Source organism: Cervus elaphus, chromosome 12, assembly GCF_910594005.1.
Source record: "Cervus elaphus chromosome 12, mCerEla1.1, whole genome shotgun sequence".
Lineage (NCBI taxonomy): Eukaryota > Metazoa > Chordata > Mammalia > Artiodactyla > Cervidae > Cervus > Cervus elaphus.
The window spans coordinates 22,192,361-22,212,367 of record NC_057826.1 but is presented as its reverse complement, the minus strand read 5'-3'; the positions used below and the strand labels follow the sequence as shown (position 1 = coordinate 22,212,367).

At 40.2% G+C, this 20,007-nt stretch overlaps 1 protein-coding gene across 1 annotated transcript in view; it reads left to right on the top strand.

Moving 5' to 3' along the window:
- Positions 1 to 20,007, top strand: part of RAD51B (RAD51 paralog B) — a 607,502-nt gene that overhangs the window by 575,736 nt on the left and 11,759 nt on the right. The window lies entirely within an intron of this gene.

Genomic DNA, 20,007 nt, shown 5'->3' with positions numbered 1-20,007 from the left:
AGGCTAGGAACCACTGACCATAATGTAGTGTGACGAGCAGGAGGACAGTGCAAGTGTGGTACGACTGGTCCTGCAGGGGGGCACCAGGCGGGACGGATGCCAGGCCATGGGGGAAGGGGCTTCTGGGGCACCCCCTCCCCTGCGCCAGGCAGTAACCCCTTAGTCCTGGATCACGTGGGCGGGGCCTTGGGCTGGTGAAATAGTGGAGCCATGGCAGTATTTCAGTATTTTAACAACTGGAATGGCCTGAGGAAAAGCCTGGGAGTCCTTCCGTGATCAAGGCCTCTTAAAATAGAGGGGAGGGAAGAATGAGGAAGAATGCGGAGAAAGGAGGTGAAGGGCAACCTTACAGAGGAGGTGACTTTTGAGCTGGTCTCTCATGAAATTGGTTCAGGGGAGAGAGAACAGCCCAAGGTAAGGACCCCTCTTTTATAGATTGATCTGATTAATCTGGAAAAGCTAGAAGTACAGGGCTTTATGCCATGGAAAGCTTGGACTGCCGTTCACCCTGAGGCAAGGGGCTGGGAAGCAAGTGTTTTCTGCATGTGTTATCTTCTGGATCCCCAAGGCCTTCTCAATTACTTCAGAGCTGACCATTTAGCTTCTTATGGGCAGGGACCTCATCATATTCATTTTCATTTTCCCTAATGTCTAGCTTAGTACCTAGGACATAGGAGGTACTCAGTAAACATTTGTTGAATTAATATAACATTAACTAAGTCATTCAGTTCTCAGCAACTGTTGCTTACACTTATTTTAAATATGGTTTTACATAATTGCAAAATGTCTGTCCTTTTTAGGTCCTGTGTTTTTGTTCTGGCATGATCTACTTTCAGTGGCATTCAGCTACAGTCTATGCCACTCAACAGGAAATTTCTGGCAACAACAAATTGCATATCCTGGCTAGATTGCTGACTAAGTATGGCAGAACACTCACTTTCTCTTTAACTTGACTTTCCCTACCTGTATGAAGGAAAGAATGTTTTTGCTTATTTATTCTGAAACAGGAAACATAAAAGTAATGCTTGCTTGTGGGAAAAAAAAGCAAGCAATATACATAGTAGAGGGGAACATTTTCCAGGGGTATATAATCTCCTAGGCTTTTCTGTGCATATATTAAAATATGTGTGTGCTCACAATATCATCCATACATCATGGATAATCTTTCCATGTAAATATAGTTACTTATCCCTTTTTTTCACAGTAGCATAGTATTCCATGATAGGGATATATAGAAATGTAGGCAAGAGGATGGCAAGAGGAAAATCCTTAAAGAGATGGAAATACAAGACCACCTTACCTGTCTACTGAGAAAGCTGTATTCAAACCAAGAAGCAACAGTTAGAACCTTACATGGACAATAGATTGATTCAAAGTTGACAAAGGAGTATTACAAGGCTGTATATTGTCACCCTGTTTATTTAACATCTATGCAGAGTACATCATGTGAAATGCTGGGCTGAAAGAATCACAAGCTAGGATCAAGATTGCTGGGAGAAATATCAACAACCTCAGATATGTACATGATACCACTCTAATGGCAGAAAGTGAAGAGGAACTAAAGAGCCTCCTGATCAGGGTGAAAGAGGAGGGTGAAAAGCTAGCTTAAAACTCAACATTCAAAACACTAAGCTGATGGCATCCGGTCCATCACTTCATGGCAAGTAGATGGAGAAAAAGTGGAAACTGTGACAGATTTTATTTTCTTGGGCTCCAAACTCACTGCATCCAGTGAGTGCAGCTATGAAATTAAAAGAAGCTTGCCCCTTGGAAGAAAAGTTATGACAAACCTAGACAGCATATTAAAAAGCAAAGACATTACTTTGCTGACAAAAGTCTGTATAGTCAAAGCTATGGTTTTTTCAATAGTCATGTACAGACATGAGAGTTGGACTATAAGGAAAGCTGAGTGCCTGAAGAATTGGCTTTTGATCTGCAGTGTTGGAGAAGACTCTTGAGAGTCACTTGGGCTGCAAGGAGATCAAACCAGTCAGTCCTAAAGGAAATCAGCCCGAAATGTTCACTGGAAGGACTGAGGCTGAAGCTGAAGTTCCAGTACTTTGGCCCCCTGATGTGAAGAGCTGACTCATTAGAAAAGACCCTGATGCTGGGAAAGATTGAAGGCAGGAGGAGAAGGGGTCGACAGAGGATGAGATGGTTGGATGTCATCACCAACTCAATGGATGTGAATTTGAGCAAACTCTGGGAGAGATAGTGAAGGACAGGGAGGCCTGGTGTGCTGTGGTTTATGGGGTCGCAAGGAGTCAGAGAGATAGTGAAGGACAGGGAGGCCTGGTGTGCTGTGGTTTATGGGGTCTCAAGGAGTCGGACACAACTTAGTGACTGAACAACAACAGGCAAGAGGATGATGACATTAACATGATTGAAATGGTACATTCCTTAAACTCAAAAACATTAAGCATTTTTGTCTTTATTATTTAAATAAAACAAACAACTTTTATCTAAGCTAGAGAAGTAGCATTCAATAGCTTCACTTCAGAAATAGCTGGCAGTCTACTAATATTTGTCGCCACTCTTTGCTTCATTGTTAACCTTGTCTAACCCCTTCTATCTAGAAACCCCAAAGAGCACAGTAAATGTTATACAAATACTCCATAAAAGTTGTTCTTTACTGATCTGGACTGAAATGGATCTTAAAATACAGTTGGTTTTTTTAATGTCTTTTACTAGGGCTCGCCTTAATTGGTTCTCTCTCTTGATCCTGATTTTAAAAGGGGATGATGGCTCAGAAAACTGCTCCAGGTCACCAAGTAAATCCAAGCTCAGAACAATAGGATTCCTTTAGGCCCATCCCCCAAGCTGTCCCCCCAAATCATACTCTCTATCACATGACTTCTGTGAGCTGGAGATTCTGCAGCTGTGTGGAAGAGGATTAAAATCTCTGCTCTTGTGTTACTGAACCTGGCTTTTGTTTTTTTGCTTCTATTCTTTTCTTTTTTTTTCCTTGCCTTTCTTCCTCTTTGGTGTCCCAGTTTTTGTAGAGTCCTGGCTGGCTCCGCTAGAGATGAATCTGCCTGCCTGTGTATAGAGGAATCCATGGTGTCATTAGGGGAGTTACCTCTAATCATTCTTCCTCATTGCTATTAGAGGAACTCTGTCTGAGCACTAAGAAAACGTCAATGTGTGGGCTCTTGTCTTTGCAATGAAAGCTTTTGTCCCATAGTAATGAGGCAGAGCTCTCGTTTACTTCTAAAACATGATTAACTCCTTGGGAAGGAGGGGGAAAAAATGGAGTTGTTATTTAAGATGGTGCCCTGGGGGAACAAAGGAGAGGCTTTTCACATTATTGTACCTCCTAATTGGGCCAAGCCAAGGTTGCTGTGTGCCATTCCAGAAGGCAGTTCCCTGCTTGGTGGGGGGGACAGGAGCAGAGGGGTGACAGATTGAAGCTGACATTGGAAAGGCATGGAACCAGAAAGAACTTAGGACTTTTTAAGGTCAAATCTTCTGGACTGGCCTCCCATCCCACCTCCAAAGGGCCCCAGGGGAGAGAAGGGAGCTTCGACCACTCACCACCTCCCCCAACCCCAGCTCCCACTCTGTTCTGTGGCCCCTGACATCAAGAGTTCCCTTACCCAGAATTTCTGGGAAAGGGCTGGTTTGCTTTATTCCTCACAATTCTATATTTATTGAATTGTTTATAGTAAACATGTATTATTTATATAATCAGGGAAACATAAAGCTATATTCATAGTGTGGCAGGGGAAAAGAGAGAAAGCCAGTAGTTTGGTAGAACTGGCAAATAATTCGTTAGTGCAGTCCAGTCAACATTAAAAATAAAAAGTGTGTTTGGGATTAGGATACTTTAAAAGGTACCTAAATTCTGAACAGAGCTGATCATTAGCATGAGGACCAAAAAGGAAGACTAAACACCCTCACCTCCTTCCTTTAGGGACTCCATGCCAGGCCTTGCTGGACCCTACAAAGGGCCCTGTCCAGATTTCCCAGCCCAGAGAACATCTACATTAGACAGTTTTCTACCCCTCTTGATGGTCAATATTTATCTGTATTCTTCAGGGTTCTACATTTTAGGCAAGATTATCTACTGACTTATTCTGGAGAAGTTTCTCTGCCTGGTAGAACACACTGTTTGTGGTGAACAGGGAGACCACCTGGAGAGACAGGTTTTGTCTGAATGTCTGATTCCAGTGAGAATTTCAAACCCTAACAAGTCAGCGAGAGAGGGAAATTTTTGACTAGGGACCTTCGGCAGCCCCTCCAATCAGATCTCATGAGTGGCTGCCTAGTGAGTGCACTTGTACTCAATATTGTATAAATAAAAGTTTTTGGCATGGGTATGGGCAACCAGACGTGCCCCTCTGTTGATCAGTAGACTTTCATGATCTGTATCTCGATTTCTTCATTGGTTACATGGGGATAATAATAGCATTCACCTCTTAAGGTTGATGTAAGGATAACCTGTCTTAGGACAGTGCCTGGCACATAACAAGAACTTAATAACTATTAGCTCTTATCACTATCATTACCAAGTCTGCCAGGAGTCCTGATGTTTAAAGTAGGCCCCAAATGAAAATCTGGTGGGTTCTCAAAGAGATCAGATAGTTTTAGACTGCTTCCAAATCCGATCTGGTTGTTATCAAGCTCTTCTTCCCAAGTTCTTTCTAAAGTCCTTCTCCTGCAGATTCCTATTTCTTGAATTATTTCAGTCCATGAACCTATTTCTGTAGGTTAAAGATACCTTAAGTTTCCAATATGTAATAAATGCACCAGTCTATATTCATGTCTAGTGTATTAGATACAGTAACATTAAAAATACAAAAGACTAAACTGACAACTCCTGATTATACCCTAACAACACCAGAGAGAGTTATTCTATGAAGCTGCAGCTTCCTTCCATCTGATTGAGCTTGTTGCAAAGACTGGTTCCAACTAGATTGAGTTGAAGCCCTAAAGGAAAGGATAGGAAAGGTACTCTATTATCTCTCTGTTACACTCATGAAGTCATCTGAAATCCTGTCTTGTGTTTCCTTCTTGTCCTTTGCCCTTTTTTTTTCCACTGGAGGAAGGCTTTAGGGAAATAGAATGCTGCAGTAACAGAGGGAATTAATTTGACCCTGCTCTGAAGAAAGAGTGTGTTGATTCCCACTAGCAATAGTTTCTCCACCCTTCAGAACAGGGCAAGGGATGTGGTCCATTACACAAGCCAGTCCCACTTGACCAGCCACTTTTGGAGATGTCAAATCCAGAGTTCAGCCTCTCTACATAGAAACATGTTGCCTTCCTCGAATCAATTCCTTTGAGACTAAAGAAAATCCCATGTGGCCCAAGCATGATGTAACAGGGATGTGTGCTTCAGAATTCAAGACACACCCTCTGAGTTCCTGGCATCTTTTTTACCATAATAATCGCACAGTCACGGCCTTCCTTCAGGGTCCCTTGCAGGCCAGAGTTCCCTTGGCTGTGTCTCCTAGCAGACCTGGGACAAGAAGGGCCAGATCTGCTTCCTCTGGGTCTGTGGACAGTGCTAGGAAATCAGGCCCATCTCACCAGCTATTCAGAGAACTTAGTATTTATATCAGGACAGAGTTCCTGTGCATCTTATTTTTCTGGTCATTTTTATACTCCTGGTTTATGGTAGAGAAAGGGAATTGGTTTTTGTCACTTGAAATTACCTATAACAGGATTTAGTTGCTCTAATTGGAGCCAGATTGAAATTTCCAAATTTCTAAATTCAAACAATGCAACCAGCGCATACTTATTCATACTTGGAAGTTAAAACCAGTAATACTTATACCAACTTTTGATTTTTAAAAGAAACATTAAAAATAAAGTCTAAATGTGGTATTTGATGGCCATGAACTTACTAGTAATACAAACATCTCTTCTTTCTTTAGCAGCAGCCCACAGCAATACTAACAAATGATAATGCTAACAATTTCAAAAAGGGTTAGAAATCTCATTTTAAACCTAAATGTACAGTGCTGTGGCCTGTGTATAAAACTGTACGTTAGCCTTATACACATAGACCCTCTCACATGGGCAGTAAAGTAAGCAAAGGCAAATAGATCATGGAACTAATTCTTTAGCCTTCCAGATAGAGAAAAATGACTGACCTTACTACATTTTTCACCTGCTCCCCCACTACAGTGGAAAGAAACTTACATTTCTTAGGTTCTTATGATGTGCCATATTTTTCATTCATTTCATTCATCTCACCAATTTTCACAATAAGCCTATGAAGCTGGTATTACTGTGCTCATTTTAGACATAAAAAAAGTGAGAGGTAGATAGGTTAGAATGTCCCAAATCATACAGCCAAGATTTGAAATCACAGTGACTAAATTCAAAGCATCTTACATTTTGTAATAATGATGATAATACTTGGCCTCAAGCCACCTTTTTTCAGTCCCCTGAAAGGATGATTTAAAGATAGTTAAAAACTATATTAACCATCACTGAGAGGAGCTTTTAGGTGTATAGTAATTTTATATATAGTATGTGCGTAAGTGTGTGTGTGTGTGTGTGTGTGTGTGTTTGTAACTGACCCTCAAAGCTGATATTGTGATAATACCACCAATTCACTACCCAACTGGAGATAAAAGAACGAAAGCTCACAAAGAGAGCCTCCTCTCTAATGTGAAGGTTTGACCACTTATATCTCTATTCTTTCTCATGATCTATCTGAAATTATTTCCATTTAATAATAATAAAAATGGTTAACCCCAAAGGGCAAGAAGATTAGGTCTCTTTGAGACATCAACAGGTTTCAGCAAGATATTGGAAGACAGGAAGTGATAGAAGATTGACAAGGTATAACAGAGGAAACTGTAAGCCAAAGTATACTCAATGTAGTGTAACAGCAGAACACTTAAAAGATTTCCTGAGATTTGGAAGCACCAGACATCACAGAAAGCAGAGAAGATGAAATAGGAGATTGATTGAAAATTTTACATGAAATATAGGAAATAGTTGGATCACCTTTCTCACCCTGACAGCCAGGTGACCAATCTCTAATCCAAGTTGACAACCAAAATTTTATCTTTGGAGAAAATAAATTAAAGAAGTTTCAGACTTGGGACTTCAAATAAAAGTGGAGGACAAAGTGGGAGGCTTCGCCTAAAACAAGGGATTACACCTGTCAAATGGTGAACCTGAAGCCCCTTTCTCTGCCCTGCTTCTAGAGTGTAGGAACTAGACAAGAGATTGGACAAGTCTTTTCTATAAATACCAACATACCTCTGAGAAAATATCTCCATGTATTGACATTTATCAGTTCCCAGTGAATCCCACCAGTTTACCATATGCACGTTATTTCTAATTATAGCTTTAGAATAAAATATATTTTCTATTATATAATTTAAAAATGACTGGACAACCAAGGATCACCCGACTCATAGAATGTACCTCACACATGAAAGTGAAAACAAATACAAAGAACACTGAGGAATTATAGATAATATAAGATTTAAGGGAGGAAAGTCCTTAAACTATAATTAATATCCTCAGAGAATTAAAAATTATCTAAAAATAAGGGTAGGATGTGTTGAATTAGAAATAGAAGATAAGAAAGAGCTCTTGGAAATTAAAAATATGATGGCTGACATAAGCTTAGTTAAAGAGGTAGAAGATAATACCAAGTGATATTATTTGAATTATGTGTAAGCATTAAGTTGATTAAAAACAAAATAAAATAATCAATTTTCTAGAATTGTGAAAATATTTTAAACAGAAAGTGAATTGCATAGTTGAACGGGGGGAGATAACAAATATAGATATTGAATCAATGTTTAAAAATTTGTCTTGGGAGACTTAACATATAGAATGGCAGAGTAATGCACTCAGGCAACTTGCATCACCTCAAAAGCAACAAGAACATTGATTAAAACTGTCAAAATCAACTTTTTCAGAACTCTGGAAATTACTGGAGGCTTGGAAAATCTGGCAAATTTTTACTCAAGAAAACCAGGTGAATCTCAGTAAGAACAGCAAGGTTTGTGGCATTAAACTTTTACAAATTCCATCATTCTTTCCCCAGTTGTGCAGTAATCTTGAAAGCCAACCATCTCACAACTACAATAGCTTTGTACTGTAGCTTGGAAAGGTTTGGAGGGCCTTTAAAGCCCCATGCAAGAGAATTGTCACCATTTGACCTGACTCAGAGCTTGGTCTGTGTGAATAGCCCTACCCTACAGGCTGATGGCAATTGTTTACATCATGGTTGCCTAAGGTCTTGTTACATGGTAGAGCTAACAAGAGGCTGACCAAAATATTTTAAAGAAAAAAAATTAGGTGATGAGATGTCCACAAGGAGTTTTGTAAAGGTCCCACATATATCAGGCTAAAATGCTACACACCTGCCCAGAGCTTTGCTCATGGCCAAGAAGGACCCGAGAAGACCTTAAGCAGTCACTTCTGGCTGACCTTGAGGCTCTGTGTGAACAGGAAGTGAACATTAAGACAAAGCTTTAAATTCCCTGAATGCATGCCCCAACACACACACATCACACACACACAAGGCTTAGGAGACTTACTGATCCAGGTTATTTAGGGAAATCTGTTCAATCAAATCCAGTTCAATCATTAATCACTAAGTGATATCATTTACCAGGCATCCTCAATAAAATTATAGGCTGACTTCCAATCAGAAATTTTGGAGGTCAGAAGGCAACAGAATGATGTATTCAAGTTGCTGAAAGGAAGACTGTCAATCAACAATTGTATAGCCAGCAAAACTATCCTTCAAAATTGAAGAAATTAAAACACTCTCAGAAATACAAAATCTTAGAATTTGTTACTAGTACACCTAGCCTACAAAAATACTAAAAGCAGTTCTTCAAGTTGAAATGAAAAGACTCTAGAGGGTAACTGGAATCCACATGCAAAAGTAAAGAGCACCAGTAAAGGTAAATATATAAGTAAATATAGACATATGAATGTGGGAGGTTTTTGTTATTTTTTTTTCCTCAAATAGGATTTGAAAGACAACTGCATAAAACCATAAATCAAAAGTTGTGTTGATGGACTTCTAATGTATAAAATGTGTAATTTGCATAACAATAGTTGTGCAAAGGAGGAAAAGAGAATGGAGCTATAGTGGAGCAATTGTTTTGTAAATAATTTAAGGTAGCATCAGTCTAAACTAGATTGTTTTAGGTTAAAACATTAATAGCAATTTCCAGGGCAACCTATAAGAAAATAACTCAGAAGTAGGTAGTAAAAGAAACAAGAGAATTAAAATGGTAAACTAGAAAAATATCTAACACAGAGAGACATCAGTAATAGAAAAATAGAGGAACATAAACCACAAGATATACAGAAAAACACATAGCGAAATGGCAGACATATATCCTGTCTTATCTTTAATCACATTAAAAGTAAATGGACTCAACACATCAATCAAAAGGCAGAGATTTGGCTGAATGGGTCAAAACAAACAAACCCCACCCCCGTGATCCAACTATATGTTGCCTCCAATAGATACACTTTAAAGTCAGCCACAAATCAGTTGAAAGTAAAAGAAGGGAAATTATATACCATAATATTGTGATTTATAAGAAATACATATATTTGGTCATTCAGATAACCAAAATATATTCCTCATTTATATTTAGTTTTTATTCATAGTTCCTAACTCACAGGTCCCAAAACCCTTGGAATTTTCTGAGTGATAAGAACAACAGGAGCATCATTTGTTGCAATATTTCATCTCTTAGTTTTTGAAAATGCTTCAGAACCATCACAGCGAAATGGGTTACTTGTTACTTATAACAAGCTGCTTCTACCACAGTGGGGTTCATGTAATGAACTTGACTTTTGTATAGCACCTAAGGATGGGTGCTAGTTGCCAGGAGAACCAACCATAAAAAGAGAGTGGGAACTTCCAGTCCCACCCCCTTATTTCTGGGGAGGGCAGAGGGACTAGAGATAGAATCAACCAGCAATGGACAATGAGTTAATCAATTATGCCTGTGTAATTCAGCCTCCATAAAAACTCAAAAAGAGAGGTGTTCAGAGAGCTTCCACATTGGGGAACACTCCCCTAGGCCACCATGCTGGGCTCCAAGCTCCACTAGGGCAGAAGCTCCTTTGTCTGGGACCTCACCCTATGTATCCCTTCTTCTGGTTTTTGATCTAAATTAATAATAATAAAAGGAAATTTAGGGGATTCTCAAATGTGTACAAATTAAACACATACACACATACTTCTAAATAAGCAACAAGTCAATAAATAACAAGGGAAATTAGAAAATACTTTGAGAAAATGAAAACAAAAATACAACATATCAAAACTTATGAGATGCAGCTAAAGCAGTGGTTGGAGGGAAATATATAACTTAAATACCTATATTAAGAATTTTATTGTATGGGCTTCCCTGGTGGCTCAGTGATATAGAAACTGTCTGCCAATGCAGAAGACACGGGTTTGGTTCCTGGGCAAGGAAGATCCCACATGCTAAGGAACAACTAAGCCCATGTGCCAGAACTATTGAGCCTGTGCTCTAGAGCCCAGGAGCTGCAACTACGGAAGCCCGCACACCCTGGAGCCTGTGCTACACAGGCAACAAGAGGTATCACTGCAATGAGAAAGCTTTGTACTGCAATTGGAGAGTAGTCCCCACTCACCACAACTAAAGAGAAGCCAGCACAGCAATGAAGACCCAGCAGAGCCAAAAATAAATAGATAAATAAAATTATTAACAAGAATTTCATTATATGCATATTCACCTCAATAAAGTTGATATTTAATATAGAAATAATGACCCATATTCTTTGACTATATAAATTTGCATGCTACCATATACGTGTAGACACTTAATTCTCTAGAATTTTAGTATAATTTGGAAAAAATCACTAACACTTTCAAAACACATATAAAGTTCACTGGAAAAAGAAAAAAAGAAACCTAACATGATTTTTAAAATATATGGACAAATACTAAGCTTATAATTAATTATATGCATGCTGAAGTACTTAGGGGAAACTGCACTGATGTTTGCAATTTACTTTAAAATGCAACAACATAAAGCTAAGATGGGTTGGTGGATAGATAAGTAATAAAAACAAGTATTATAAAAATGTTAGTGGTAGAATCTACTTGATAGGTTTATGGGTATTCACTATAAAATTCTTTTCATTTTGCTGCATGTTTGAAATTTTTCATAATAAAATGATAGGAAAAATAATAAACTCAAAATACCACTCTGACCTGAACTATTACCATTGCATAATTTACTAAGTTAATAGCCTATTGATCTGAAGAAATTAATGTTTTCTTTAAGGAGCAAGTTATTTTAGTTTATAAACTTTGGGAACCTAATGTATTATATAAACATTTTTAAACAATCACCTCACCCAGAGAGATGTTATGAAAGAGCATAATGATACTCTGGGGGGGGAGGGTGTGTGGAATAAGATCTTGTAGCCTCAGGGCCAAACTTTCTAGGAGAATCTTCCCAGGGTCTAGAATTATATGTCATAAGGGATTCAGATCAACTTTAGATTTCTGCCCCCAGTTTCTGTAGGAAAAGTTGTGAAATAGGCCACATGTAGATAAATTAAGTTCATGCCTGCTCAAGTACAGTGCATTTTTCCACCTTGTCATTTTCCAGCACTGTATTACTACAACAGATCTGGCTTCCCTATTTTGAGAAGGCAGTGTAGACACCATTCTCCTTTCTCTACTCTCCCCTCATAACCTTGCAAAGCTGCTGGTACTGAGGCTTCAGTGTTCCACGGAGAGTGGTTTTCCAAGTGATGAAGCAGATTCTAATCAATATACAATCCAGATATGTACTGGGACCTGGATCTCTGCCACCTTTCCCTCCAGCTCTCTTAACACAATGACTAGGGAATTCCTTTGAGGATCACTGAGTATGCTTCAAGCCACCCTGTTCCTGTGGCCTCCTTCCAGCCACAGAGATCTTCCTGTCTGGAGCATTTCCGGCCTTTCTGTCCCTTGGCTTGGAGAGTTCAGCTCAACCTGGAGAAAGGACAGAAGACTCGAGGTTATCAAAAGCCTGTTGAATTATCTGATGCAAGACTGGCTGGCCTGTTTGCCTCCCTGGCTCTCTTCCTGGGCTTCAAAGCAGCTGAGAAAACAACCTTTTTCTAAGTCTTGGACAAGGAGGAAAATCTCTGGCATGAAGGATTTCTGTCGCAGACATTTGGCACAGCTAGAGGAAAGGTTTGGTTAGCTTGCAAAAGGTTTTATTAGCCCAGACATCCAGGCAAAATGAGATAATGGGGTCCCTGTTGAAGGACATTTTAGAGTCAGTGGGTTTGCTCCTTTCCTTCTCAGCAGATCCCTTGTGCACAGAAGTAAATATTAGAAGTGTTTAACGAGGACACCGCCAGTGAGTTCATCAACTACCACACAATCCTGCTGATCATGGGGGAGACTGAGATAGGGTTAAAAAATTAGCAAGCTAGAAATCTGTGGATGGATGCAAAGTCCTATTTCTGAGCTATCCAACTCAACCGTTTCTCACCCCAGCTTTCTTAGCTGAACACATTACAATGTCTTTGGTCCCTGCATTTTGTGGATGGAAAGAAAGGGATAGAAAGAAAGCCAGGCCTACCACCTGCCCCTGCAGGAAGAAACTGTGCTTACACTTTCCTTCTGCCAGCTCATTTTACTCTGCCCTTTGCCCCCGACCAATATGAGATTTGGGGTAATGGGTGGGAAAGGGAAGGAAATAAAAGAGAGGAAGGATTCATTAGCAGTGTTAAAGGAAGCCTGCCTGGCACAGGAGTCAGAGAAGAGAAAGTGGAAGGATTGGTGCCAGCTAACCCTCAGCACATGGCTGCCTATTCATGTCTGCTTCCCTGGGCCACAAAGGCAAAACTCACTTTTTCCTAAAGTCAGGGCTCTTTTGCAGAAATTCATATACCCTGCCAGAACCAGAATTCTATAAAAGCAGCCTCCGGGAGAGCCTGTACCTGAGGTTACTGATGTCTTTGTGCTGTCTTGTTCACACTGACCTTCCTGGCCACCCATGGAGGAGAAGGGTAAGCTAGGTTGCTCCCGAGGAGGGTCACACCTGTACTTTAAGGGACACAAGGACTCTCTCTAGAAGGTGTCACCATCCTGGAGGATGCCTGAGGTTCCTATGCCCAGCACTTTCTGTTCTGTGGCTCCTTTTCCACTTTCTGAGCCTCTTGGAAGTGGGATCAGGCCAGGAAAAACATGTGATGCTATAGCAAGCTGAAACCAAAGACTTGACTGTGGTCCTGCCCAAGCCGAGAGTCTTGGCAGTGATTGACGGGGCAGCCTGCACTTTGCTATATGGCATCTTCTAAGTCCCCCAGCTTTGGGGATGGGTTGCCAGATAAGCCCTCAAAATAGGCATGAGTCAGAGCTTCTGAGAGTCACCATTTTTTTTTTTTTTTTTGTATTTATAATTGAGTTTCTGTTATGCATACAACACCATACTGGAGGTTGCTAGGACTAGGAGAAGCAGCAATGATGATGATGTCCTCCGCCTCCAAACACATGGTAATAAATTCAAGGGGCATTAACTATAAAATGTTGGAGAAAACAGTGAGTACTATTAGAGAGGTTATAGATACAATGTGATAGATTCAAGAGACATTACCTCGGGCTAGAGAAATTGGCATGAGCTTTCTGGAAGAGGCAGCATTTTTTACAGCATTCCAAGAGTAGGTAGGATTTGGACATTGAGACAGGAAGGACAGAAGGAAGATGATCAGTGTGGAAGCTTGTGAACCTCTGAGTCAACCTGCATGGATGTCCTTCTTTGTCTTGAACTGTGCAGTATCCATGCTGGAAAGCAAATACCTTTATTTGTTGTTTTGTATTCTGCCTCCTTGATGTCTTATCCCTTGGATGTGGATTTATCTATGCATGACAGATTAGAGGTTACATCATGCTGGTTGAAAGTACAAACTATAGAACTAGTTGGCTTGGGCCAGAATATTGTCTTCAGCACTTATAAGCTATCTACCTCAGGGGGCTATTGTGAGGAATAACGTCTATTTGTTGTTGCTTCCATTATCATTACTGTGGGACCCTTGGAAGGTCCTCCAATCCACCCCAAACCATAAGACTTTTCCTCCATTTTTAGTTCTATTACTCTCTTCTGACAGTCTTAGATTAAAATGCAAAATGTAAAGTTTCCTTAACACTAGAAGGTTTAAACCAGCTCTCAGTTCAGTACCTGAGTGGAGGGATATAAAAGGAGAAGAGAGTCTGTACAGGGAGGCCAGCGAGCTCCAGGAGCCAACTCCCCACCGCCCCCACCATGTTTTATTTAGAGTACCCAGGCTTCCAGGGTTTCACCTGTACACTGAGAGAAGCCTTCACACATATAGCATGGGGATAATGTGAGGAACAGTGAGGAAAATGTCCATCTGTCATTTTCAGAGACCACACATGCAAGACACTGAACTGGGCTCTATGAAATGGAAGGGTATGGGATCAAAGGCAATGCCCTTGATCTTTGCAATCCCATTGAGAATTCAGAACATATTTCTAGGAAATAAATTGAGGTAGAAATGTATGAAAGTTTTTTTTTTTTTTTTTGGTCATCATAATGGTGAAAGTGATGTAATTCCAGTAGAGCTATTTCAAATCCTATTTCAAATCACAGCATTGAAATCCTATCTCAATGCTGTGAAAGTGCTGCACTCAATACACCAGCAAATTTGGAAAACTCAGCAGTGGCCACAGGACTGGAAAAGGTCAGTTTTCATTCCAGTCCCAAAGAAAGGCAATACCAAAGAATGCTCAAACTACTGCACAGTTGCACTCATCTCACATGCTAGTAAAGTAATGCTCAAAATTCTCCAAGCCAGGCTTCAGCAATATGTCAACCGAGAACTTCCAGATGTTCAAGCTGGTTTTAGAAAAGGCAGAGGAACCAGAGATCAAATTGCCAACATCTGCTGGATCATCAAAAAAGCAAGAGAGTTCCAGAAAAACATCTATTTCTGCTTTATTGACTATGCCAAAGCCTTTGACTGTGTGGATCACAATAAACTGTGGAAAATTCTAAAAGAGATGGGAATACAAGACCACCTGACCTGCCTCGTGAGAAATCTGTATGCAGGTCAGGAAGCAACAGTTAGAACTGGACATGGAACAACAGACTGGTTCCAAATTGGGAAAGGAGTACATCAAGGCTGTATATTGTCACCCTGCTTATTTGACTTATATGCAGAGTACATCATGAGAAATGCTGGGCTGGATGAAGCACAAGCTGGAAGCAAAATTGCTGGGAGAGATATCAATAACCTCAGATATGCAAATGACACCACTTTTATGGTAGAAAGTAAAGAAGAACTAAAGAGCCTCTTGATGAAAGTGAAAGAGGAGAGTGAAAAAGTTGGCTTAAAGCTCAACATTCAGAAAACTAAGATCATGGCATCCAGTCCCATCATTTCATGACAAATAGATGGTGAAACAGTGGCTGATTTTATTTTTGGGGGCTCCAAAATCACTGCAGCCATGAAATTAAAAGACGCTTACTCCTTGGAAGGAAAGTTATGACTAACCAAGACAGCATATTAAAAAGCAGAGACATTACTTTGTCAACAAAGGTCCGTCTAGTCAAGGCTATGGTTTTTCCAGTGGTCATGTATGGATGTGAGAGTTGTACTATAAAGAAAGCTGAGCGTTGAAGAATTGATGCTTTTGAACTGTGGTGTTGGAGAAGACTCTTGAGAGTCCCTTGGACTGCAAGGAGGTCCAACCAGTCCATCCTAAAGGAGATCAGTCCTGGGTGTTCATTGGAAGGACTGATGTTGAAGCTGAAACTCCAATACTTTGGCCACCTCATGTGAAGAGTTGACTCGTTGGAAAAGACCCTGATGCTGGGAGGGATTGGAGGCAGGAGGAGAAGGGGACGACAGAGGACGAGATGGTTGGATGGCATCACCTACTCGATGGACATGAGTTTCGGTAAACTTCGGGAGTTGGTGATGGACAGGGAGGTCTGGCGTGGTGTGGTCCATGGGGTCACAAAAAATCGGACATGACTGAGTGACTGAACTGAACTGAACTGAATGGTGAAAGTTTAATTAATTGTCTACTCTATGATTGTGTCTGCTTTCTTTCTCTTTAAAAAAAATTTTTTTTGTATTTTTGTACAGTTGTTAAAGACTACTTTCCATTTACAGTTACAACAAAATATTGGCCAGGTTACTTTCCATTTATAGCTACAACTTATGTATTGAAGAATACAGGAGGGCACTCAAAAACAGCACAAGTCAGACAATGATTAGAACACCCCAGCTGTAGAGGTTGACTGAACTTCTGAAACAGAGCAGCCTGAGTTATCGGCTCGGGAGGGTTGTTTGCTTTATAAGAGGATTATTTATTGTTTGAAAGGCATAAGGGCATGGGGTGCTCATTGAAGTCTAAAAGAGGGAAAAGTCAATATGTATTCACAAAGACAACGTGGCAAACATCACTTTTTTTCCTGAAATCTTTTGAGCTAAAAAGCTAATTTACACTTCTTCACTCTGCCACATAACACTAGAGAATCTTCAGGTCAGAAAGCTCATGTTAAAAGCAATATGCATTTACCTTTACCCCAGGCCTCTTACCAGCATGTTTGCTTTGAAGTGTTTATGGTCACAGGTTGGTTTGGGTATCTAACCACCTTGATGGAATTCTCCTTCAGTTGTTCTTTTGTCAGTTTCCCTGTGGGAATTTGGGCTCCAATCCAAACATATTTCATCCACCATGGTTTGCTGAATGAGCAGAGTAGGACCTTGTTCTAGATACTCTGTCTCCATTAACACAACCTGAGATCACACTAGATTTTTGCAAACCACATCTCCCAGCTGGCTGATACTGAACTGTAGCGAACTAACACGTAATTCGTTTTCTGAATGGTAAATCTCATCTTCCCTATTCTGTAACCAGAACAAATTAGTCCCCTGTTCTTAAGGACAAGGCTTTACATGTATTTCAATAAAATTGTGTCCTAAAGATTCATAGGATTTGTCCCAACATTCTAACCAAATTGAGGTTTGCTTTCACATAATGGTTGTCTAATATATTAACTGTTCCTCCAAATTTGGTGTCTCCTGTTGCCGTATTTAGCATCTCATCAATAGGTTTAGTTACATGATCTGTGAGTCCAAATGTCACTTTTCAGGTGAGATCTTCTCTTAACTCCCTCTTTTAATCGAATACGCTTCCTATACTCTTTCTCTGCTTTTTTTCTCCATAGCATATATAATCATCTAATATGCGATATATTTCACTACATATTCATTTTATTTGTTATCTTTTGCCTCCTTTAGAATGTAAGCTCTCCTAGGGTAGCAATTTTTATTAGTTCTATTCCCTGTTGTATGGATGTGGTTGAATACATCAGTGTGTGCATCCAGGTCAGTAAGTATGTTGAATATGATAGGACTGAGGATAGAATCCAGTAACTTCTACTAGAGGTTGTTACCTCATACCAGATTGTTACTAAACTTCTGGTCACTTTCAGATCCATTTCATGGTATTAGCATCCAGTCCACCTTGTCTTTACTTTACCCAGAAGGATACTGAGAATTTGTTACATTTTTTTGCTGCAAATCTGATAGTTCATGCTGGTGGTAGCCCTCTGAGCTATCCATCTGGAAGTTTTTTCCCAAAAAAGCAAGTGGGATTCATCTGACGTAACCGATCACTTCCTCTTTCTAACTGCATACAATCATCCTTTTGATAGCTCATTTTAAACCCTGTCCAACCTCCTTGATTGCCTGGAAAGGAGGTACTTCCAAGTGTGAGAACCTTCCATGTGAGGTCCTACTGGCTCGGGCTCTGGGCTTGTTCCCAGAATGGGCACATGCTTCCTGGAAGAGGAAGTCATCAGATTATGGTGCGTAGCACCACTGAACTGAAAGGCTTAGGTTCAGATGGCATTTATTGTATTGCATTGAAATATCACATCCTTTTTCTGATTCTAAGATTCTGTGGTCTATAAAATAAATTTTCAAAAATATAGTATGATAGTTTATTGAATACTGTTTATTTACACCCTTCTGGCTTTTCCTGTCCAATTTTTCATGCAGGCAATGAAGATCTGAGGTTTGGTATATGTTTATTTATATTGATTTTTGATCTAAAGGCTTTTTATTTCTCTTCTCCATTTCCTCTTTTCCCATTCTTCCTGACACACCTGTGGTTTAGGCTCTTGTCTCCTCATCCCTGAATTATTACAGTAGCTCCCTAACTGACTCCAGGACTCCTGTCTCTTGCTTCTCCATCTTAGACTCTTCAGTCAGGCTAATTTCCTGAACCCAGCTATTCAAAATGTGGTCTATGGACCACAGCATCAGCATCTCCTAGGAGCTTGCTAGAAAGGCAGATTCTCAAGCCCCACTCAAAACCTAGTGACTCAAAATCTACATGTCAACAGGACCTGCAAGTGATTCATACCAACGTTAAAGCTTGAGAAGCACTGTCCTCTCTTCTGCCATGCCATTCTTCTACCAAGGAGCACCCACAAATTCACATTGAACCATCCCTACATTATCTCTGTCAGAAATGATCCACTTTAATTATCAGGAGAGAAGTTTTTGACATAAAGATGTAAATGTCCACCTATACCATCTACTCGTTTGTTCTGAAAATGATGAGCTAGTTTATCTCGATAACTTTAGAGCAGTTATCAAAACTGAGATTTAACTTGAATTGGATCCTTCAGGTAAGTGAAAATTAAGGGGAATTTGGGAATCATATGTAGTTAGTTGGTTGGAAATGTTCAAACTAAGGTTAATTTAGTGTTATTTGTTTATTTTTGGCTGTGCTGAGTTTTCACTGCTGCACAGGCTTTTCTCTAGTTGTGGCAAACAGGGGCTACACCTCATTGCAGTCCACAGGCTTCTCCCTGTGGTGGCTTCTCTTGTTGTGGAGCGCAGGCTCTAGAGTGCAAGGGCTTCAGTAGTTGTGGCTCCCGGACTCTCAAATACAGGCTCAGTAGTTGTGGCACATGGACTTAGTTACTCTGCAACATGTGGGATATTCCTGGACCAGGGATCAAACCCATGTCCCCTGCATTGGCAGGCAGATTCCACCATGAAAGCCCAACACAGGCATTTTTTATACTTAATCTTCAACATTATCTCATTTACATGGGTGTTGTTATCTCCTTTTTATCTATAAGGAAACTGAGGCTCAAAAAGGTGAGGTTGTCCAGAGCCAAAGTATTGGGTACATTTCAGGCTATACCATAGTAGTGTAGGCATCTGAAATACAGTGGTTCGCACAAGTGGCTCTCCTGAGCTGGACAGGTGACCAGATGGGAGGCTTTGCTGATTTATGAGGTGACCCAGCTTCCTTCCCACATGTTGCTTCATCATCCCCCAGGATGTGGTTGAAGCTGGATCTGGCCCTTGGGAAGAGGGAAAGTGAAGAGCCCATAATTTTCTTACAATCCAGAAGTTCTACCTGTCACTTTTGTCATCTTCCCTTAGTCAAAGCTTAGCCACATCACCACACCTAGCTACAAACAAGGCATAAAAATGTTGAAACCTGGGGAGTTGTTTACTTTAAGGAAAAAAGGAGGTGGCTACTGGGGGAGACTACATAGGCATCAGTTGACTTGCCATAGGCATCAAGTTGATTAGTGGAGGAACCTTGATTCAAACTCCATGACTACAACCTGTGATCTTTCTACCATTCTGTTCCACCCTTTCTCATAGTTGACAGTGAATGTTTGTTGAATTGCTGTGGATTGAGATAGTACATGTAAGCCTTTGGTTATTTGAAATTATTTCTTCCTTCTCCCCTCTCTCCCTGATTACCTAAGTGGCTCTGTGCCAAACTATCACTATTTTTTGATGATGTTAATTTGTAAACCAGGAAATAGCTCGTCATCTTCCTTCAGGAGAAATATAATAATAATACATAATCCACCAGTTCTTAGAGGTTCTGTGGAATCACATGCAGTGTGTTAAAGGGTTAAATAATAGTAATTTTTTAACTATCAAATGACCGTCCCTTTTAAAGTAGGTATCTTAGTAGTAGAGTGCCATTACACAAAATATTTTTGATACTTCATG